The sequence below is a fragment of the Balaenoptera borealis genome (assembly GCF_965194805.1).
Source record: "Balaenoptera borealis genome assembly, chromosome: 10".
NCBI lineage: Eukaryota > Metazoa > Chordata > Mammalia > Artiodactyla > Balaenopteridae > Balaenoptera > Balaenoptera borealis.
The window spans coordinates 59,449,596-59,474,529 of NC_138874.1; the positions used below are offsets into that span (position 1 = coordinate 59,449,596).

Below are 24,934 nucleotides of genomic sequence, written 5' to 3' on the forward strand. Positions count from 1 at the left end.
ACTTTTGAAAAGTACAGGCCAGTTATTTTGTATTGTATGGAAGGTCCTTCGAGGTAGGATTAACTGATATTTTTTCATAATTCTTTTTGACAAGAATACCTCAAAATGCTGTTGTCTTTTTTCATACATTATATCAAGATTTCAGCTTGTCTCATTACTGATGATATTGACTTTGATCACTTGGTTAAGAAGATGTTGATCCAGTGTACGCACTTTAAAGTTACCATTTTTCCCTTTTAATTTAAATAATAATTATCTTGGGAAATATTTACAAGAGATTATGTACATATTTTGTGTTTTCAATGTACTTTCACCCACTACTTTTAGCATTCATTGATAATTCTTGCCTCCAGCACTTACTGCCTCCAGCACTTACTGCGTGTTTACCAAATGGTGATTTTTCTATTCCCATCGTTTCTTCTACATTTTTTAAAATATTTATTTATTTTTTATTATTATTTTCTCTTTTTTTGGCTGCATTGGGTCTTAGTTGCAGCACACGGCCTCTTTGTTGCAGTGCACAGGCTTCTCTCTAGTTGTGGTGCTTGGGCTCCAGAGTGTGTGGGCTCTGTAGTTGCAGCACGTGGGCTCTCTGGTTGTGGCGCAGGGCTCAGTAGTTGTGGTGTGTGGGCTTAGTTGCCCCGCAGCATGTGGGATCTTAGTTCCCCAACCAGGGATCGAACCGGCGTCCCCTGCATTGCAAGACGGATTCTTAACCACCAGACCACCAGGGAAGTCCCTCTTAAATTTATTAATTGGAATTCTGTGTAAGGAAGAAATGCTCCCTCTCCACTTATTAATTTATTTGTTTATATCAGTATAATTTATGGATATTTATTCTATGGGCTATAATCCTTTTAAAATCATTAATTGTTTCTCCATTTATCTCAGTTTTGGCCATTAGGAGCTCCCTCATCTTGGCTCCTCTGTTCTTTTGACACGCCCTGATTAATTTTTTAGCACTTCTTTACTTCCTGGCACCACAAGTTGTTCCAAGTTCATCTTGTATTTTTGCCTGTCTCAGCCCTGGAATCATCTGTTTCTTCGTAGAGTTCTGGTTCCTTGAAGACTGGTTTATTAGAAATTGTACTTAGAAACCAAGAGCTGGGAACTAGGTGTGCTCAGTGCTACTGGGTATCTTCTGGGCCCTCTAAGCAAACAGACCTAAGAAATATATGTGTGTGTGTGTGTGTGTGTGTGTGTGTATACACACTTTTATATTTGTCTGTCTACCTACCTACCTACCTGGCTATATTTGTATTAAAAATCATGAGGCTGAAAGGAAAACTCAGATTGCAATCCAGCATCACAAGGTTAAATCTAAACTTCCTTCTTTCCTTATTCATATTTCCTTTCCTTGGCAGTAAGACCTGGCTTTCATTATCTGCAATTTAATGACTAATTTGCTCAAATCTAAAATACCTATAGTTTCAGAATTGCAAAACCACCCTTAGGAGAAGGTGAGTGTATTTTGTATGCAGGAGGGACATGAATTAGGGGCTAGAAGACGGACTATGATAGACATCCTATAAAATATTCCCCTTTGATCCCTTTCTACTGGTATTTATGATCTCATGTAGTTCTCTCTTTTTGACTGTGGGGCTGGGAGCTAGTAACTTATAACAAATAGAATATGGCAAAAGTGATGACATGTCATTTCCAAAGCTAGATTACAAAAGTTCTATGACTTCTGTCTCATTTTCCCTCTCTTGCTCACTTTCTCTTGGAGCCCCCATTCTTTTTTTTTTTAAGATTTTTTTGATGGTGGACCATTTTTAAAGTGTTTATTGAATTTGTTACAATATTGATTCTGTTTTATGTTTTGGTTTTTTGGCCCCGAGGCATGTGGGATCTTAGCTCCCTGACCAGGGATCAAACCCACACCCCTTGCATTGGAAGGTGAAGTCTTAACCACTGGACCACCAGGGAAGTCCCTGGAGCCTTCACTCTTGGGAAGGCAAGCTGCCATGCTTTGAGTTGCCCTTAAAGAGAGACTCATATGTCAAGAACTGATATCCCCAAATCAGTAGCCAATGAGGACCTGAGAGTTACATGAATGAGCATAAATGAACTCGGAAGCAAATGTTCCCTTAATCAAACATAAGATGACTGCAGCCCTGGCCTATACTTTGTTAGCAGCCTTGTGAAAGACCTTGATTAAGAGGCACCTAGCAAAACCATGCCTAAATTCCTGATGTGTAGAAACTATGAGATAACGTGTTTGTTGTTTTAACTCACCAAGTTTTGGAGTAATTTGTCATGCAATAATAGATAACTAATACTTGCTGAGAAAAACATATTTATGAACTAGAATTCAGTATTTGTGTACAGTTTTTTTTTTTAAGCATGCGACACATTTACATGGTTCTAAACATAAGAACTATACCAAAAAATTTCCTCAGAAGTGTCCCAGGACCTCTTCTCTCTCTGCTTCTTTCTTCCTTTGTTTCTTCCCACCTACCCTGTGCATAATCTGACTCACATTCCTATATTTCTCTTAGCACGGATAACCAGCAGAATGTATATTTTTTCATATCTCCTTCTTTGTTACATGAAATATAGCACACTGTAGGTTCTCTTTGCACTTTGTTTTTGTTTTTTGGGTTTTTTGTTTGTTTGCTTAAATATATCTTAGAAATGTTTGTTTGTTGATTTTGCTTAAATATATCTTAGAAGTCATTCCATAAAAACTCATAGAGATCTTTCTCATCTTTTTCATAGTTGTATTTACCCAACTATGTGAATGTACTATAGTTTATTCAATCACCCTCTTGTTATGGACATGTAGGTTCTTTACAGTATTTTGCAGTTAAAAACAATCTTTCAATAAATAATCTTGTGCATGCATGTTTTTATGTTGTTAGAGGTATTTCTTCAGAGTAACTTCCTAGAGGTGGGATTGTTGGGTCACAGAATAAGTGCATGTGTAGTTTTGTTAGATACTGCCAAATTCCTCTCCACGAAAGATACAACAGCAGTATATGTGAATATTTTCATTCCCAACAGCAGTATATGTGAATTTTTTTTCTAATGGGGTTATTTTAATGTTTGAATATTAACTATTCTTAAGGCACTGCCATCAAATAGAATTCATTAGAAGTGTCCGATTCTAGCCTTATTTCAAAAACTTGGTTGCTGCAAGAATTAAACTGAATTAAGACTATAACTTGATTCAGCACCTATCAGCCAATTCATTTTAGCACAGGAAAAATAATCTAAAAAATAAAAAAGTGATAATTTTTTAAGGTATAGACTGTAAAGACTTCCATCTCATTTTTCCTTGTTTGTCTAAAATCATTCAATGAATATGAATGAATCCTCATCATATAGTTTTATTTTCTGATCCTATATTTTTATCTTCATTTTCTTTTCTCCTACAAATCCCTCTTTCTCCTGCACTACCTAACTACTCATGTTTTCCAGAATGCACCATATTTATTTTTGCCTTCATGTCTTTTCATATTCTAATCCTTCTATCTTTATCCTTACCCCTCTCCAACTCTGTATGACTAACTTCTACTTATCCATTAAAACTCAGTTCATATATTACTTCCCTCACCTTCTCCTCTCCTTCTCCTCCCCCCTCCACCCTCATTCACTTAGTCATTTTATAAATTTGATTTTTTGATATTTTGTGTGTAATTATAAGACATTTTTTTCTTAATACTTACATTGTTTAGTAATTACTTGTTAATGTATTTTCTCTTACACTAATGTATTCCTTTACAGCAGACTTCTGTTCATTATTATAGTCCTACTGCCTAACAAATAATATGTATTTATTAAACATTCAATAAATGAATGAATGAGTTTTTTCCTTTGCTGGGAGAGTTTGAACCTTTGAAAATTACAGAGAATAGTTGTCTTTTTAAATATGATTGTCCTGCTTGATCACCACTTTTGATCTTAGAAAGATTTAGGATTTAAAATTTGATCTTAAATCTGAATCCACCAAACTAAAATTTGTAACTATTTTAGACTGTATCTAACACATTTAAAATATTTTTAGGTAATATAATATTGTCCTTCAGTTTGACCACGATTTATTGAGAGCATATTCTACATCAGGCACTGTGTTCTACATCTGTATTCTAAAATCTTTTTAGAATGTTAACACTGCTGTTACACAGTCACTCACTTATCACCATCTTTTTCCTCTCAACTTTTTTCAAAATAAGAATCTGCAATGTGTTTTCACGTATGGAGTTCAGGTCCAGCTTAGAGGTCCCAGTCCATGTGAATCGTTTTAAGAGCCTCAATTTTGTGGTAACCCTGTACTAATTTCACAAGCCCAGGGGACCCTGGTTTCCACCAAAAGTATTTTGTCAGCCCTCTTACTCTCTGGTTTCAATCCATACTGTAGAGAAGGGAGACCAGGGAACTGAAACTTCAGCTCCCTCTTTTCACATTTCGCTATCTAAAAAACAGAAGATTTAAACCTATCATCTTTTCCTATAGTCAAGAAATGATTGGTTCCTCCTATTTTCAATTCCTTTTCCTTGGAAGGGTGTCCTAACATTCTTTCTAAAATATGACTGCTCATAGGATTGATATTAGATATTTTTAAGCCAAATAGGTATGCTGTCCCCATGACTGTTGTTATAATGTTAAATTACTATTCCTTTTGAACATTATATAATGAATAATACATTTTGAGAGGAGATGTGTGTTTTCAGTAACTGACCTGAATAAAACTAAATATTAAGTATGGAGATATTAGTTAATAGAGTGGATATTAGTACTAATTTATTCATATTAGTACTAATTATTCATATTAAGTTAGAATTCTTAATTTCACAAATAGAGTTCTTTTATTACAGCATCAAGCCAACTAGGGTTGATAGTTTGTACAAAATTAATTTTTTACAACATGGGGAAACACACGTTTTTCTCTCAGCATGGTATTAATTTAAAAATGACCTCTTCGAGCAGAAGCAAGATGAACTACAATCCTGCAGCCTGTGGAACAAAAACCACATTCACAGAAAGATAGACAAGATGAAAAGGCAGAGGGCTATGTACCAGATGAAGGAACAAGATAAAACCCCAGAAAAACAACTAAATGAAGTGGAGATAGGCAACCTTCCAAAAAACAATTCAGAATAATGATAGTGAAGATGATCCAGGACCTCGGAAAAAGAATAGAAGCAAAGATCAAGAAGATGCAAGAAATGTTTAACAAAGATCTAGAAGAATTAAACAACAAACAAACAGAGATGAACAATACAATAGCTGAAATGAAAACTACACTAGAAGAAATCAGTAGCAGAATAACTGAGGCAGAAGAATGGATAAGTGACCTGGAAAACAGCATGGTGGAATTCACTGCTACAGAACAGAATAAAGAAAAAAGAATGAAAAGAAATGAAGACAGCCTAAGAGACCTCTGGGACAACATTAAATGCAACAACATTCACATTATAGTGGTCTGAGAAGGAGAAGAGAGAGAGAAAGGAACCGAGAAAATATTTGAAGAGATTATAGTCAAAAACTTCCCTAACGTGGGAAAGGAAATAGGCAGCCAAGTCCAGGAAGCGCAGCGAGTCCCATACAGGATAAACCCAAGGAGAAACATGCTGAGACAGATAGTAATCAAATTGGCAAAAAGTAAAGACAAAGAAACATTATTGAAAGCAGCAACGAAAAAAACGACAAATAACATGCAAGGGAACTCCCATATGTTAACAGCTGATTTCTCAACAGAAACTCTACAAGCCAGAAGGGAGTGGCATGACATATCTAAAGTGACGAAAGGGTGGAACCTACAACCAAGACTACTCTACCCGGCAAGGATCTCATTCAGATTCGATGGAGAAATCAAAAGCTTTACAGACAAGCAAAAGCTAAGAGAATTCGGCACCACCAAACCAGCTCTACAACAAATGCTAAAGGAACTTCACTAAGTGGGAAACACAAGAGAAGAAAAGGACCTGCAAAACCAAACCCAAAACAATTAAGAAAATGGTCATGGGAACATGCATATCAATAATTACCTTAAACGTGAATGGATTAAATGCTCCAACCAAAAGACACAGGCTCGCTGAATGGATACAAAAACAAGACCCATCTATATGCTGTCTACAAGAGACCCACTTCAGACCTAGGGACACATACATACTGAAAGTGAGGGGATGGAAAAAGATATTCCATGCAAATGGAAATCAAAAGAAAACTGGAGTAGCAATACTCATATCAGATAAAATAGACTTTAAAATAAAGAATGTTACAAGAGACAAGGAAGGACATTACGTAATGATCAAGGGATCAATCCAAGAAGAATATATAACAATTATAAATACTTATGCACCCAACATAGAAGCACCTCAATACATAAGGCAGCTGCTAACAGCTATAAAAGAGGAAATCGACAGTAACACAATAATAGTGGGGGACTTTAACACCCCACTTACACCAATGGACAGATCATCCAAACAGAAAATTACTAAGGAAACAAAAGCTTTAAATGACACAATAGACCAGATAGATTTAATTGATATTTATAGGACATTCCATCCAAAACAGCAGATTACACTTTCTTCTCAAGTGCACATGGAACATTCTCCAGGAGAGATCACATCTTAGGTCACAAATCAAGCCTCAGTAAATTTAAGAAAATTGAAATCATATCAGGCAACTTTTCTGACCACAGTGCTATGAGATTAGAAATGAATTACAGGAAAAAAAACGTAAAAAACACAACCACATGGAGGCTAAACAATACATTACTAAATAACCAAGAGATCACTGAAGAAATCAAAGAGGAAATCAAAAAATACCTAGAGACAAATGACAATGAAAATATGACGACCCAAGACCTATGGGATGCAGCAAAAGCAGTTCTAAGAGGGAAGTTTATAAGCTATACAAGCTTACCTCAAGAAACAAGAAAAATCTCTAATAAACAATCTAACCTTAAACCTAAAGGAACTAGAGAAAGAAGAACAAACAAAACCCAAAGTTAGCAGAAGGAGAGAAATCATAAAGATCAGAGCAGAAATAAATGAAATAGAAACAAAGAAAACAATAGCAAAGATCAATAAAACTAAAAGCTGGTTCTTTGAGAAGATAAACAAAATTGATAAACCTTTAGCCAGACTCATCAAGAAAAAGAGGGAGAGGACTCAAATCAATAAAATTAGAAATGAAAAAGGAGAAGTTACAACCGACACTGCAGAAATACAAAGCATCCTAAGAGACTACTACAAGCAACTCTATGCCAATAAAATGGACAACCTGGAAGAAATGGACAAATTCTTAGAAAGGTATAACCTTCCAAGACTGAACCAGAAAGAAATAGAAAATATGAACAGACCAATCACAAGTAATGAAATTGAAACTGTGATTAAAAATCTTGCAACAAACAAAAGTCCAGGACCAGATGGCTTTACAGGTGAATTCTATCAAACATTTAGAGAAGAGCTAACACCCATCCTTCTCAAACTCCACCAAAAAATTGCAGAGGAAGGAACACTCCCAAACTCATTCTATGAGGCCACCATCACCCTGATACCAAAACCAGACAAAGATACTACAAAAAAGAAAATTACAGACCACTATCACTGATGAATATAGACGGAAAAATCCTCAACAAAATACTAGCAAACAGAATCCAACAGCACACTGAAAGGATCATACACCATGATCAAGTGGGATTCATCCCAGTGATGCAAGGATTCTTCAATATACACAAATCAATCAATGTGATACACCATATTAACAAACTGAAGAATAAAAACCATATGATCATCTCAATAGATGCAGAAAAAGCTTTTGACAAATTTCAACACCCATTTATGATAAAAAACTCTCCAGAAAGTGTGCATAGAGGGAACCTACCTCAACATAATAAAGGCCTTATACGACCAACCCACAGCAAATATCATTCTCAATGGTGAAAAACTGAAAGCATTTCCTCTAAGATCAGGAACAACACAAGGAGGCCCACTCTCACCACTATTATTCAACATACTTTTGGAAGTCCTAGCTGCAGCAATCAGAGAAGAAAAAGAAATAAAAGGAATACAAATTGGAAAAGAAGAAGTAAAATAGTCACTGTTTGCAGATGACATGATACTATACATAGAGAATCCTAAAGATGCCACCAGAAAACTACTAGAGCTAATCAATGAATTTGGTAAAGTTGCAGGATGCAAAATTAATGAACAGAAATCTCTTGCATTCCTATGCACTAATGATGAAAAATCTGAAAGATAAATTAAGGAAACACTCCCATTTACCATTGCAACAAAAAGAATAAAATGCCTAGGCCTACCTAGGGAGATAAAAGATCTTTGTGCAGAAAACTATAAGACACTGATGAAAGAAATTAAAGATGATACCAACAGATGGAGAGATATACGATGTTCTTGGATTGGAAGAATCAATATTGTGAAAATGACTATACTACCCAAAGCAATCTACAGATTCAATGCAATCCCTATCAACTTACCAATGACATTTTTTACAGAACTAGAAGAAAAAATCTTAAAATTTATGTGGAGACACAAAAGACCCCAAATAGCCAAAGCAGTCTTGAGGGGAAAAAACGGAGCTGGAGGAATCAGACTCCCTGACTTCAGACTATACTTGATTACTACAGTAATCAAGACAATATGGTACTGGCACAGAAAAAGAAATATAGATCAATGGAACAAGATGGAAAGCCTGGGGATAAACCCACACACCTATGGTCAACTAATCTATGACAAAGGAGGCAATATACAGTGGAGAAAAGACAGTCTCTTCGATAAGTGGTGCTGGGAAAACAGGACAGCTACATGTAAAAGAATGAAATTAGAACACTCCCTAACACCATACACAAAAATAAACTCAAAATGGATTAAGACCTAAATGTAAGACCAGACACTATGAAACTCTTAGAGGAAAGTATAGGCAGAACACTCTCTGACATAAATCACAGCAAGATCTTTTTTGATCCACCTCCTAGAGTAATGGAAATAAAACCAAAAATAAACAAATGGGACCTAATGAAACTTAAAAGCTTTTGCACAGCAAAGGAAACCATAAACAAGATGAAAAGACAACCGACAGAATGCGAGAAAATATTTGCAAACGAATCAACAAAGGATTAATCTCCAAAATACATAAACAGCTCATGCAGCTCAATATTAAAAACACAAACAACCCAATCCAAAAATGGGCAGAAGACCTAAATAGACATTTCTCCAAAGAAGATATACAGATTGCCAACAGACACATGAAAGAATGCTCAACATCATTAATCATTAGAGAAATGCAAATCAAAACTACAATGAGATATCATCTCACACCGGTCAGAATGGCCATCATCAAAAAATCTAGAAACAATAAATGCTGGAGAGGGTGTGGAGGAAAGGGAACCCTCTTGCACTGTTGGTGGGAATGTAAATTGATACAGCCACTATGGAGAACAGTATGGAGGTTCCTTTAAAAACTACAAATAGAACTACCATACGACCCAGCAATCCCACTACTGGGCTTATACCCTGAGAAAAACATAGTTCAAAAAGAATCATGTACCAAAATGTTCATTGCAGCTCTATTTACAATAGCCAGGACATGGAAGCAACCTAAGTGTCCATCATCGGATGAATGGATAAAGAAGATGTGGCACATATATACAATGGAATATTACTCAGCCATAAAAAGAAATGAAATGGAGGTATTTGTAATGAGGTGGATGGAGTTAGAGTCTGTCATACAGAGTGAAGTAAGTCAGAAAGAGAAAAACAAATACAGTATGCTAACACATATATATGGAATCTAAGGAAAAAAAGAAAAGAGCCATGAAGAACCTAGTGGCAAGATGGGAATAAAGACACAGACCTACTAGAGAATGGACTTGAGGATATGGGGAGGGGGAGGGGTGAAATGTGACAGGGTGAGAGAGTGTCATGGACATATATACACTACCAAATGTAAAATAGATAGCTAGTGGGAAGCAGCCGCATAGCACAGGGAGATCAGCTCAGTGCTTTGTGACCACCTAGAGTGGTGGGATGGGGAGGGTGGGAGGGAGGGAGATGCAAGAGGGAAGAGAAATGGGAACATATTGTATATGTATAACTGATTCACTTTGTTATAAAGCAGAAACTAACACACCATTGTAAAGCAATTATACTTCAATAAAGACGTTTAAAAAAAAAAAAAAAACTAAAAATAGAATTACCATATGACCCAGCAATCCCACTACCGGGCATATACCCAGAGAAAACCATAATTCAAAAAGACACATGCACCCCAGTGTTCATTGCAGCACTGTTTACAATAGCCAGGTCATGGAAGCAACCTACATGCCCATTGACAGACGAATGGATAAAGAAGATGTGGTACATATATACAATGGAATATTCCTCAGCCATAAAAGGAACAAAATTGGGTCATTTGTAGAGACGTGGATGGATCTAGAGACTGTCATACAGAGTCAAGTAAGTCAGAAAGAGAAAAACAAATATCGTATATTAACGCGTATATGTGGAACCTAGAATAATGGTAGAGATGAACCAGTTTGCAGGGCAGAAGTTGAGACACTGATGTAGAGAACAAACGTATGGACCCCAAGGGGGAAAAGCGGCAGCAGGTAGGGGTGGGGGTGTGATGAATTGGGAGATTGTGATTGACATGTATACACCAGTATGTATAAAATGGATGACTAATAAGAACCTGCTGTATAAAAAAAAAAGAAAAAAAAATAAAGCAACATGACTGCTAAAAATAAGTAAATAAATAAAATAAAAATGACCTATTCAGTTTTTGCCTCTTCCAGGAGGGAAATTCTGGTTAGGAGGTAAATTCAGTTTACTCCTTCATAATCAAATTTTCCTTTTGTTATGCTAAACTGAGAGTTTACATTTCTTGATATGCTGAACCCCGAAATGCACCATAAGGAATACCACAAAATGAATTAGTAGAACTTTTGTTTGTTGCTCAGGATGTTTAGATCAGCTACAAAATGGGTGAAAAGACACAAACCTATCAAGCAGTGTTGTCACAACTGAACGGTACTTGGTACTGTTTTTCAAATAACAAGTGGAAGAAGTGGAATATTTAGGAAAGGGGAGGATTTAGGAGGGGCCTTTTAAACTGTGATTTTAATGCATTAATTACTGTGTGGCAAAAGCATGGGAAGAGTTAGGCCTTTTCTAGAAATATTTTAATCTCTATTTGTCTAGCTACTCTCAGTTAGATTTATACTGAGTTCTGGATTTTGTTTCTTTTTCTTTTATTCTAAGCAATCAGAAAAATACTCCTAAGATGTCACTGATTTAGTTATCAGATTCCCTTTATCTCTTTGTATAGTAGGTAACATGAGTACAGGGAATGTTTCTAGAAAGATTGCTCATGCCTAGATCAATTTCAAGGTAGAGCCTTTAAAAATTACCTGTGTTGTGAGAAAATAGAACATCCTGGATAGTAGAGAGAAGAGTAGAAATAGAAGTGGAAAAGAAGATGGACAAACTTCCAGATGATTTGATACCTTTTGGGACCCCCTCATTCTTAAGACAGTAATTGAGGATGTATTCAGTTTTCTAATTTATTTTATAATGATCTTTAATATAATGTTAAAAATAAATTTTTATTCTGGAAATTTATAAATATGATGAATTTACAAGTCAAAATTATATATTTCATCAAAGTACCTTTAAGTGATTTTTAACAATTTTCCAACTATAATAATAATACATGCTCATTTTAGAGAATGAAAAATATAGAAACATGCTAAGAAAAAAATTAAAATCAACATTCATTATATCATCCAGCATTAATTATTCCAAAACATTTTTGTGTTTCCTTGCAGTGTTTTTTTCCATACATATATTTAAACTTTTTATTTTGAAATGATTTCAAATTAGAGAAGAGTTGTAAGAAGAGTACAAATTAATTTCTACCATATGCTTTAAGCATTCTCTCTTTCTGCCTTTGATACACAGCATATATTCAAATTTTTCTTGTCTTCCAGGAATGTCCTTTCTAGTAATTTTGTTCTTCTACTTCAAGATCCAATCCAAGATTGTGCGTTGCCTTTATTTGTCATATCTCTTTGTTTTCCTTTAATCTGGAACAGTTCCTTGGTCTTTCTCTGTCATGACATTGGCATTTTCAAAGAGTATAGCCAACTTTTGATATATGCAAAGTTTTAACAAATTGACATTATTTCCATTATTATAATTTTATTTCTCCTTTTCTACTTGCATTATATTTTCGTCATTTTCCAACATCATTAATTGTCCTTCAAGTATCATTTGGGGTTGCTGTATAATACCATTTATTTTTATTAGTCTTGTATTGTTGAATGTTTTTAATGTTTCTGATTTTTTCAGTATTCAAATACAGTTTGGAAGAACATCTTTGTAAATAAATTTTCAATGTAATTTTGATTTCTGAATTCATCTATCAAGTATTTGTTAAGTGCTTACAACATGGAGCAACAAAACAAAAATCCTACAGAAGACAACAATTAAATTAATCTCTATGGTTAATCTCTATGTTAATCTCTATGATTCTGAATATAATTAAAATGGAAATTTGGAAAGGGGGAAAAGTACCAGATAATGAGTGTGCCAGATTCAGCGTAGAGAAATACAGGATTTCCATTTAAATTTGAATTTCAGATGGGATTCACAATATTTGAGGCATAATTACACTAAAAAATTATTAATTACATATATGAAATTCACGTTTAACGGGGCATCTAGTATTTCATCTGGCAGCCATACCAGAAGATTGAGTGTTCAGGAAACCTTCATGGTAGAGGTGATGGAAGGGAGTAAAGAAGATGTTTTACACAAAAGGAATGGCTTCAGAAAGCCACTGAATGTAAGAATGGAGTATGCTCCATAAGGATAAAAACTTTGTGTCTCATTCACATTAGGGATACTTAGGTGAATAAGAACAGTTATGGTCCCTACCCTTATGGATTTTACAGTCAAGCAGGAGTGACAGACATTATTTAATTAAGGTACTTCTTAATTTATAAGTATCAACACAATCAAATATTATGAGGGGAAGGTACTTTGTTCTGAAATTATATAAAATAAGGATGTAGTCTTAAAAACCTGACCAGGTTCGACATGGAGTTATGTTGTGTCTTGAGGGAGTGACACAATTTCTTTTATGAAGTTTTCCTTCGTTCATTAATTTTCCCCCTGAGTTTATAGAATTCTCTTTGGGCTGTCACACTTGGTTTTTTATCTTTTTATGTGGGTGATTTCCTTTACATAGTAGATTGAATATTCTTTGAGAAAGGAGAGATTAGGATAGGCAAAAAAGTATTTAGATTTACTTTTATCCCATATAGTTTCATGTGTATAGTATCAATAGGTATAAATTATTTATATGTTGATTCATTGAAGTTATAATGGAGCTTCTGATAGCTGTAGATATGCCGTGTACATTAGGATTGAGACTATTTCTGGATTCTTTGAACATCTTAAAGAAGGTTGTGATGCCTAGTTGTCATTGTTAGTTTGTAGACCTTGAGTGGCAATTTTAGGTCGGAGCATCTATCCAGGGACTTGCCGTCAAAGGAGCTTTGATAACCATTGTCACATTAATCAAAATAGTTGTTTTGAATCTACCTTCAATATATATTGAAAATCTGACTACTTCATACCACGTCTGCTATCTTCCTCCTAGTTCAAGATGGTATTATCACTTCCTGGATTATTTCAAAATACTCGTAATTGCTCCCCCCTGGATCTTGTCCCCCTTGCAACAATAGGAAGATATTAGAGCTTTTTAGGCAGTGGTGGTAACATTAGATCTGTGCTTTGACATGGCTACATTGTGCTTAATAGATTGGAATAGGAATAGGGTAAATGTGGGTTGATTTGGAGAACACTAATAACAACCTTAGTCTTTTTAATTAATTTGCATCTTTTTACTTATTAATATCCATTTGAACCTTAGTTTATAATGTGCTATACTCAAATATAATTGCATTACTTATTAAGTAAACTTTTTTCTTACGGTTTTTTTTTTTTTTTTTTTTTTAAACTTTGGGTTTATTTATTTTATTCATTTATCTATTTTATGGCTGTGCTGGGTCTTCGTTTCCGCGCGAGGGCCCTCTCTAGTTGCGGCAAGTGGGGGCCACTCTTCATCGCCGTGCGCGGGCCTCTCACTGTTGCAGCCCCTCTTGTTGCGGAGCACAGGCTCCAGACGCGCGGGCTCAGTAGTTGTGGTGCACAGGCTTAGCTGCTCCGTGGCATGTGGGATCTTCCCAGCCCAGGGCTCGAACCCGTGTCCTCTGCATTGGCAGGCAGACTCTCAACCACTGCGCCACCAGGGAAGCCCTTTCTTACGGTTTTATTGAGATATAATTGACGTACAGCACTATGTAAGTTTAAGGTATACAGCATGATGATTTGACTTATATACCTCATGAAATGATTATCACAATAAGTTTAGTGAATATCTGTCACAAACTGGGAGATTAGGATTGTCATATATACACTACCATATATAAAATAGATAGCTAGCGGGAACATGCTATAAGCACAGGAAGCTCAGCTCGGTGCTCTGTGACGACCTAGATAGGTGGGATGGTGGGGATTGAGAGGGAGGTCCAAGAGGGAGGGGATATAGGTATACATATAGCTGTTTCACTTCACTGTACAGCAGAAACTAACACAACATTGTAAAGCATTTATACTCCAATTAAAAAAAAAATAGAAAAAAATTTTTACGATGAGAACTCTTAGGAATTACTCTCTTAACAACTTTTGTGTATGATATACAGCAGTATTCATTATATTTATCATGTTGTATTCATATTTATTATTACATCCCTAGTACTTATTTATCTTATAACTGAAAGTTTGTAGTACCTTTTGACTACCTTCATCCAATTCCCCCTCTCTCCCCACCCACCCCACCACCTGCCTCTGTAAATGTAAATCTGGTCTCTTTTTCTATGAGTTTGTCTGTATGTTTGTTTTTGAAGTATAATAGACCTACAAGACTATGTTAGTTCCTGTTACACACCTAGTGATTTTAGGTAAATTTTTTTTTATATTAAGACAATCCTATATAACAAGAGTAATTAAGCCAGTGTGGCATTGACTTAAGGATAAGCTAACAGACAAAGGATAGAAATAGACCCATACATGTACAGTCACCTAATTTACAACAGAGGTGCCACTGGCGAATAGAGAGCAAAAGATGGTGCTGGGGGTCACTTGAATGTTCATGTCGAACAAAATTAACTTTGATCCCTACCTTACACCAAAAATTGGTTCTATATGGATTGTACATAAATATAAAATGTAAAACAATAAAGCTTCCAGAAGAACTCAGGAAAATATCATCATGGTCTTGAGTAGGCAAAAATGACTTATGAAGGACACAAAATGCTAACAATAAAGAAAAATAAATTAGAATCATTAAAATTAAGGAATTCTTTTCCTCAAAATACATCATTATGAAAGTGAAAAGATAAGATACAAAGTGGACTTAAGAATCATGAGAAGTTCAGCAGGGGAGACTAGTGAAAGGAAATATGGTCATGCGTGATTTTTTTCCCTATATAAGAAATATGAAAAGTAGAGAATCCTGCATTTAACTAAAGCCAGAAAACATTTTGAATCCTTACTTGTTCTGATTTTATGCCTTTTACTTAGTAAATGTACATACCTTAGGCTTATAAATTCAGGCATATGTTATATACATCTTTTAGGGTCTTTTTAATGGTTAGAAAACTTGGGTTTTCTTTCCCCAACTCTTTTTAATTCCCAGCCAACTATGAAATATGCCACATTTATCCTCATTAAATAGTGAGATATCTTAGCCCTTTCCACTAATTTGTTACATTGATAGAAAGGATTTAGTTAGGTGGTAATGTTAGATAAACCTAATAAAAAATTGTTTTCATAAGCCACTGCTATCAGCTATTATTTGATATTTTAAAACATTTTGTACTTCTTATTTTTACTTTACATTATTACCTTACATTTTTAAAATGGCTCATTAATTCAAAATGTCTTTTATGTCTAAAGCAGTTCAAATAGTAGACTGGGAGTAGAAAGAGATTGACTATTAACGGGCATGGAGATATCTTTTTGGGCTGACGGCAGTGTTCTAAAACTGGATTGTGGTGATGTTTGCAAAAATCATTGAATTGAGGGACTTCCCTGGTGGCACAGTGGTTAAGAATCGGCCTTCCAGTGCAGGAGACACGGGTTCAATCCCTGGTCCGGGGAGATCCCACAAACCGTGGAGCAACTAAGCCTGTGTGCCACAACTACTGAGCCTGTGCTCTAGAGCCCACAAGCTACAGCTACTGAACCTGCATGCCGCAGTTACTGAAGCCCATGTGCCAGAGCCAACGCTCTGCAGCAAGAGAAGCCTGCGCACTGCAACAAAGAGTAGCCCTCGCTCACTGCAACTAGAGGAAGCCTGCGCGAAGCATCGAAGACCCAACACAGCCAAAAGTTAATTAATTAATGTTTAAAAATTTAAAAAAAAAATCATTGAATTGTGCACTGAAAACATGTCTTTTATAGTATGTAAATTGATACCCTAATAAAACTACTTTTTCTCGTTTTAAGGACACCATTAATACAATGAGTAGGCCAACAGCAAGTTAGGTGAAAACATTTACAATTCATGTATCTGATAAAGATTTGTATATAGTATATATAAAGATATATGCTACAAATTAAACAGCACAACAACAACAACAAAAAGTGGGCAAAAGACTTGGACACGTCACAAAGAGAAATAATATAGTGGCCAATAAGCACATGAAAAGGGGCTTAGTGTCATACATCATTAGGGAAATATAAATCAACACAATGAGATAACATTCCCCACCAACTTTAGTGGTTAAAATGAAAAGAACTACCAAGTGTTGGAAAGGATATGGAACAACTAGAGCTCCCATTCTTTGCTGGTAGGACCACAAATTTAGAAAACTATTTGATAAGGTTTTTAAAAAATATATGTAAGCTTAATCACGCATCTACCCTATTACCCAGCAAGTCATTTATCTAAGAGGAGCAAAAATATATGTCCACAAAAATACTTGTGCACATTCACAGCAGGAAACAGGTGTCCATCAAAAGGATAATTTTTCAACAAGTTGTGGTATACTCATACAATAATACATTACTAGACAATAAAAAGAAATCAACTACTGTTACCCGCAACCACGGGGATAAATCTCAAAGAAGTCAGACACAAAATAATATTTGTGTTCTGTATTAATCCATTCAAATAGGCAAAAGCTATCTATGATAAAAATCAGTAAATAGTTTCCTTTTTGTTAAGCAGGCATGGAAATTGACTGGTAAAGGGCAATAGAGACCTTTCTGGGATTATGGAAATGTTCTACACCTTGTTTTGAGTGAACATTTGAGACCTGTGCATCCTGTTGTTTGCAAAGTGTACTTCAATTATAAGAAAATACAAAATGCTATAAATAACAGCCAATTGCAAGCCAACCAAGCATCTCTCATAATAAATCTCATCAGTTTTTATAAGAAAAATAAATCCTGTTTCTAAAAAAAGGAAACAGTTTTATTTAATGCTATTTTACATATGCTTATATATGACAGCTTATAAAAAGATTATCTAAACAAATGGAATAAAGATCCTCTATGAAGAAGGGTGAGTTTTTTGCCTTATTGTATATGCTCTTATATTTAGTAAAACAAGGTGGTTTCCTGTGGTAGCCTCTTATACTCTGTTTTCTTATGCTTTCTTGTGGTAAAATGTGAACTGTGATGTTCTGCCCAAGAAAGGGTAATTATACATCTGTGTACTCTTTTTCTCTTCTCTTGTCCTTTTTCTTTTTTCTCTTATTATGAAATTGTTAATATGTATCAAAGAACGTACAGAACACATATGTTACAAAGCAGATGCGTCTGCCTCTCTCCCCATTTGATTCATTTAAAACTCTTGCCAATCCCCTGCAAAGCTAATACCTATTTTGACTTCTACATTTTTATTTTCTGAAATATATGTGTGTGTATATACATATGTATATATATCTTTATACAGTATATTGTTTTGCTTCTCTTTTAGCTTTATAGAAATGGTATAATATGGAATGTAGTGTCCTGAGTTTTGCTCTTTTCATTCAATAATAGGGTTCTAAGATTCATCCATGTTGCTATATATAGCTGAAGTTTATTAATTTATGTTGCTATATGATATTGTTGAAAAAAATTTTGGTCCTTTTTCCTTTGCCGTCTTTCACATCATTTGACTACACCTGTAGCAGTAGTTAAATCAGCAAAATCATGAGTGACTTCACATGTAAGGAACACTTCTAACATTATGACTTGGAAATATAGATACCATTAGAAGTCCCTTCTATTTCTACAAGTATAGTAAGCTATATGATTTGCATTTTTATAGTAGGATATAAATTATATAGTTATACTGACAGCTGCAGGGTAGAAAGTTTTAACACACTAGAATGAAGTGTATCTTGGAGACATTTTTTGGTATCTGAAGATCAACATGCTCCATATGGTGCCACTGAACCAATGAGCTTGAAGAAAATATTCCTATTGCTCAAACAGCACAACGTATGGATTACTCTTTTGTACACAAGTTTGTCTTTCTATATGATAGTTGTATGTATAAAGTATATTGATTATAAATATAACCTGCTTTATTTAACCTGTATGTTTCCTCCGAGTTCTAATAAAATGATACTGTATTTTCTAGGTTAGAAAGTTTATTACAATTAAGAAAAATAACAACCTCCAGATCAAAGTTAATAGCAAGTTATTCAATATAGGATATGGTAAAGCTTATAACATTGTCATTTACTATGAATAATAAACATAATTCTGATGGGTTTTTTCAGTAGTCCATCTTGATGTTAGTATTTGTTGTATTTAGTAGTGTTTTATTTCCCACAGAATATGGTTCTTTATAAAAGAACCCCAAAATGTTTATTATATAAAAACATAATTTAAGTCATTATGTGAGATCCCTTTAGCTGTCTCATAAGTCAGAATAATGGATTGAAAGAGAGGGAGGGAGGGGTGAGGTGAGGGAGAGAGAATTGGCAGAGAAACTTGTTAAGATTTATACTCCTAAGCGGCATCATACAGAAAGTTTAAAATTAAATATAGAATATTATAAACATATCATTAAAATACAGGACAATCAGAAACTGTTCTAAAAGTAATCAGAGTCTTAGGAGGATCGTGTTTCTAGGTTGCTCTGGCAAGAAAGCACTTAGAAGATTGAAATAACACTGGTGCCAAATCAGAGATTTCTCCCGCTGTAATCAACCTAAAAATCTGACTTAGTTGGTCCTAACAGTAGACTCAGACCCCTAGAGAAGATAAGCAGAGCATTTTTCCTGTTGACCAAGGCTGAGACTTCATTCATCCTTAAATCACATGGGACATTGCACATACTTTTTTAGAAGCCTAGATCAATAATAATAATAATAGTAGTAGTAGTAGTAGTAGTAGTAGTAGTAGTAGTAGTAGTAGTAGTAGCAGTAGCAGTAGTAGTAGTTCTTTAGGAAGCAACTAAAACCCTGTGATGAAAGACACTATTCATTTGTTTTCTTGAATGGAGGAGGCATTATAGGGAGTGAAGGCTTATTAAACCTCATTTTTTAAAAAGAAGGTGTAGAATTTTATTCTAATAAGTCATGCAACAAGGAAATTTACATTACTGCAGCTCCAGGGCAGCAATTACTTATATATTGACAACTTATACATGTTTTACATGCCCGTTTGCTCTCCTGTTCACTACTGAAATGTAGTTACCATAGCAATGAACACATCACATGGTTCCTGTGCTAGTTCTAAAATAGAGAACAGCAATATGCCATATGAGCCATGCTTATTTTCTACATAAGGACTGCATATACAACTTGAGGATATTCCATGCCCTTCTCAGTGCAGATAGCTTATCATTGATTTAGAAAGCTTTCAAAGTAAAAAGCAATTGGCAGGAGTATATTTCAAGTCTCCAACCTCTCTTGTATTATATAGTGTGTATTCTTTGCCACTGAGCTAAAAGAACGGCTTCACTAGCTTTGACCAGCGGGGACTCTGCTATTGTGTATTCAACCAAATATCTTCTGTTGGAATATCTCTACTACTCAGGAGATTTGGCAGGAGGGGCATATGTAGCATTCACGGAAACATTTTCTCAGTCTTATTGACCAGTCCTTATCCAATCTTAGCTTTTCTCCTACTGCCTTCTTTTATGTATCAAGTTAAAAAAAAATATAGGAGTCTGTTCTAGAATTTGAGAAGAAGAGGATGCCAGGCACAGCTGGAGGCATGCTGTTAGTTCCCTTTTAGGACCACTATTGCTCTGTAAGATTTAAGCATAGGTTACACAGCAGTGTATCTGTAAAAAAAAGGACTTCAGATTTCTGTGATTGGTGCTGTCAGGTCCTCACTTCTGCCTCTTGCATTCTTTAGAGTAGGTAGTAGGGTGTCAGACCTCAGAAATAAAATACGAGCACACCCCTGTTACTGTGGATCTTAATCAAGATATCTATTTGAAACAGTCCAAGAACCGTGACAGATGAGAGAGTGGTGCTACGCTGTAACTATTTCTAATGTGTATAAAATAAAAATAAATTTCTACTTGAGCTGCCAGCTATGTTACACCTATTGTCATTGGAGCTGTGAATTAAAATTTTTAAATGTTTTTATTGAAACTACTAGAAACAACTATACCGTAGATAGTAGAGGAATCTGGTGCTTTATTTTCCTCATATTTTACCTTATACTCTGGACTGCAGTTTGTGAGAGGTGAATTGTAGGTCTTCAAACACAAATAAGTAAATTTAAGAAGCTAAATAGGCATATATTTGACAGGCTATTACTGATGGGATATATGTTGAGTGTATAATATTTGTGTTTGCCCTTTCATCCCCTTTGTAATTTAAAAACCATGTAACTTAGTATTACATAAATTATATAGTATCAGATACTTCTGTATCCAAATAGTATAGAACAAATGACTGAAGATGTCATTGTTACATTGTACTTGAACTTTATTTCTTTTTTCGTGGTCATTGTTAAAAACTTGGCCTTTACAAAACTAGATAAAGGAAACGCTTTCATAATCCCACCACATCTCATAGTCAGATAATCTCTGTTACTAGTTTTGGGTATGCCCTTCCAGATTATTTTTTGTCATAAAAGTATTTAAAATATTCACTTTAATGAGATTGTACTATAATTCTGCTTTGAAGCTTTTTACCTAACAAAATACATAGGCCTCTTTTCTTGTTAGTACAGACTTATCTTCCTTACTTTTTATAATAGTTATATTATTGTGTGAATACACCATAGTTTGTTCTCTTGAAAGCTGTTGGGGTGTCTTCTGTTTTTTTATTATTATAAATAGCGCTATAGTGAATATATATGTCTATGTACTTTAGTGTAAATTTTTCTATAGGATAAATCTCTAGAAGTAGAGCTGCCAATTCTGAGGAAATAAATATTTTAAGTTTTGATAAACTTTTCCAGTTGCCCTCCTGAGTGTTTCTACCAATTCGTATTCCCAATTTAAGTGTGTTTTTAAAGTTTGCCAAAATGATCAATTTAAAGTGACATCTCATTGTTTTAATTTGCATTTCTAAAGTTATTGTTGAAGTTCATAAGTTGACAAGCTATTTGTATTTTCATCTGTTATCTCCCAAATTCTTTGCTCATCTTGCTTTTGGATGGTTCATTTTTTTTACTACTAACTTTTTTCTCCCCATTCCCCCGCTTTGTTTATAAGGGAAATAAATCCCAGGTGACTTGTAAGTATTTCTTGCAGTTTGTCTTTTGACTTTATTTTTGGTGCTTTTTGTATGTGGAAGGAAGTTTTTCATTTATTTGTAGTCACATTTGTTAGTGTTGTCCTTTGTAGCTTCTGACCTTTATTAATACCAAATTGTATGTTTCATCTGGGTCTAAGGTACTCATTTTATTCACTTATTTACAGAATCTAATCATTTGAGTCCTATAGTATACCAAGTGTCTGGAGATGATAGGTCAGTACTGCATGTACAGTCTAGGAGTATAATCATATTTGCAACAGTGATGTTTTAGCCTAGCAGTAGGCCAAATTCTCTAGAATGGCTAGTAGCTGCTTCTGAATATTGCTGTAAAGCAAAGTAACTTGTAACATGACCAAGTTCTCTAGAATTATTAACAATTACTTCTGAATATTGTCATAAAGTAAAGGTAACGTGTAACATGTAAAGCCAAAGTAAAAAGCTACATCTAACAAACAATCTGTCCTTTTCTGAAATTTAGTTAATTTAGTCTCTTCTGTGTCTTTATATTTACTATTAGGTTTGTGGCTAATATATGGACATCTTTCCAAGTTAATGGTGTTATTATGAAAGGCATGACTACTGGCATTTCACACAGAACAGAAGAAAATTCCTTTAGATAAAAGCCAAACTGCAGTTATCCTCATTTTACATACTATTCTGCAAATTATCAAATTAATAAATACTTACTGAGTGCCTGTTTTATTGCTAGGTTCTTACAAGAAAAAGCACTGGTGAGTTGTTTTTTTGTTTTTTTTTGTTTTTTTCAAGGTGCGAGTTGTAAGTCTCTCTTCAAAGAGTTCGTGATCTAGTTTGGTATACATGGCATAAGTACATCAAAAGTTAAATAATAAAAAAATGATAATTGCCCAATAATATACGAAGACTCCTCCCCAAACCAAAATAAAACAGAAAAAAAAAAGTATCAGTTTCTTCCGTAGCAGTATTACGTGCTAAGGAAATGTTACTGGTGTGGAAGCTTTGGCTGCAATCATTTCTAGAATGTAAAGTGAATAAATCATTAAAAAAAAAACTGAAAGTAGCCAGTTTACAGGTAGGCAGAATAAGTGGTCATTTAAGAGTTTGTGAATTTAAGTATGCCAGAATATACTTATTTTCTTGCTTATTTCACCATTTGCCAGTTACTCCTTTGTGTTCAGGCTTTCACTTTTATTAAAGTACCTTGGGAAATTTTAGCATACTAAGTATAGGCAAATATTAATACTACAGCATGAGTAACTTTAACATCCTCTCCTCATCTCAGTTTTGGATAGGGAAGAAGAGAGACAATGAGAATACTAGAAGTCTGAGGTAAGGGGAGAGGATGAACAGTATGAATCTGGGGAAAGGGAATTTTTGCACACCTCAAAGTTTCATCTGAATATACACTTCATCTGCCCAATATACATGTGTCTACTCCTCATATCCACACGTTTTATTGAAATTGATGGGAACAGTTAAAATATTTTAAGGTGTTCACTGTTTATAGCTTATATAGCATCACTATATGATGTCATTATATGAGTCAGTTGAAGCAGAGGAGCAGAAACAGTAGAACCATACAGATGCAGATATAGGGACTTGTTACAAGGAATTGGCTTATAGAGTTTTGGAGGCCGGCTGAGTTCAGAGTCCATTCAGGAAGGGAAGATCATGAGCAGGTTGAAGCCCTGTGGGTAGGGGCTTCCCTGGTGGTCCAGTGGTAAAGAACCCGCCTTCCAATGCAGGGGACTCGGGTTCGATCCCTGGTCGGGGAACTAAGATCCCACATGCTTCGGGCAGCTAAGCCTCCGCGCCTCAACAAGAGAGCCCACGTGCCACAAACTACAGAGCCCATGCTTCCCGGAGCCTGCATGCCACAACTAGAGAGAGAAAAAACCTGCACACCACAACTAGAGAGAAGCCCACGTGCCGCAACTAGAGAGAAGCCTGCGTACCACAGCGAAGACCCAATATAGCCAAAAAAGTAAAAAAGAAAAAAAATGGTATATAAGAAAAACCCTATGGGTGTATGTGTGATAGAGTCTCAGGTCAGGGAAGGCCTAGGCTCTCTTTTATAGGGGTCACCTAATTAAGTCAGGCCCACCTGGGATAATCTCCCTTTGATTAACTTAAAGTCAACTGATTAGGGACTCTAATTTCATTTGCAGAATTCCATCCCAGCAGAAGCTAGAATAGGACTTGGTTGAATACCTGGGGAAGATAGCTCAGCCTAACCAAGCTGATATGTCAAAAAAAAAAAGCCACCTTAATCCTTTAGACATAATTTAAACAATAATTCTTATCTCGGCTGTAATTCACAAAAAATAGTTTCCCTACAACTGGTAACCCTAATAATCATTTACAGTAGTGCCATTCACACTCAGAAAATAAGCTTTGTTGCTGGTCATAAAATAGAAGGGTCTCCTCAAGAGGCTATCTGACTCTATCCCTTCATTTTGCAGGTGTAAAATCTAAAGCCTAGAAAGGCTGTGAAATTTTTTTTTTTTTTAATACTTGGAATATCTCATTTAGGGATATAATATTTTAGTTGAGTTAGTCTTTCACCTAAAGCCCTGCAAGGTTTATCTAAGAATATAGGTAGAACACTGAAAGTACTCCATTTTTAGTTCAATTAAACTAATTGCCACTTTGTAATGTTATTATGTATGAGAGATCCTGGTATGTAGAAATATGTTTCGTAGGATGCACAACTGAAAATCTGGATATTTAACGAACTTTGTAGAGGTGGCTTTTATGAGAATGAATTTTGTCCTCTTTGGAGGATTAAAAACATGTTCTAAGAGATCTCAAAAGGATTAGTGACACAGTTTTACTGTTTCTCCATTGCCTTGTCTCCTACCTTTACCTTGTAATTTTTTATAAAGGAACCCTAGAATTTAGCCTTTGATATTATGGTCTATAGCTTAGTTTAACTGAAATTTGGTTGTGAGTTTTTTTGTGCTTAATTGTTTATATTTGATGTTCTTGAGCATTTCCATAACCTTCTCACCACTAAAGGTTTGTAAAAACCATTTAGTAATTCAAAAAAGATTTACATGTCTGCTGTGTGCCTAACACTTCTCTTGATACAATGGTGAGCAAGATTGACAGTCTAGTAGGAAAGTGAGACAGGGAAACACCAGCATTAATTATGGAAAGTATCAGTACTGGGGAAATACAAGGACGTGATTC

General features: G+C 35.1%; 1 protein-coding gene and 1 long non-coding RNA gene across 13 annotated transcripts in view; one reads left to right on the forward strand and one right to left on the reverse strand.

Moving 5' to 3' along the window:
- The window catches only part of ADK (adenosine kinase), a 499,862-nt gene that overhangs the window by 366,914 nt on the left and 108,014 nt on the right, over window positions 1-24,934 (forward strand). The gene's annotated exons all lie outside the window — the stretch shown is intronic.
- LOC309604606 lies at window positions 698-13,971 on the reverse strand. The gene is made up of 2 exons (XR_014230927.1): window positions 7,934-13,971; window positions 698-7,084 (listed from the first exon to the last, which is right to left on the reverse strand). It is a non-coding gene; the product is annotated as an uncharacterized lncRNA (long non-coding RNA).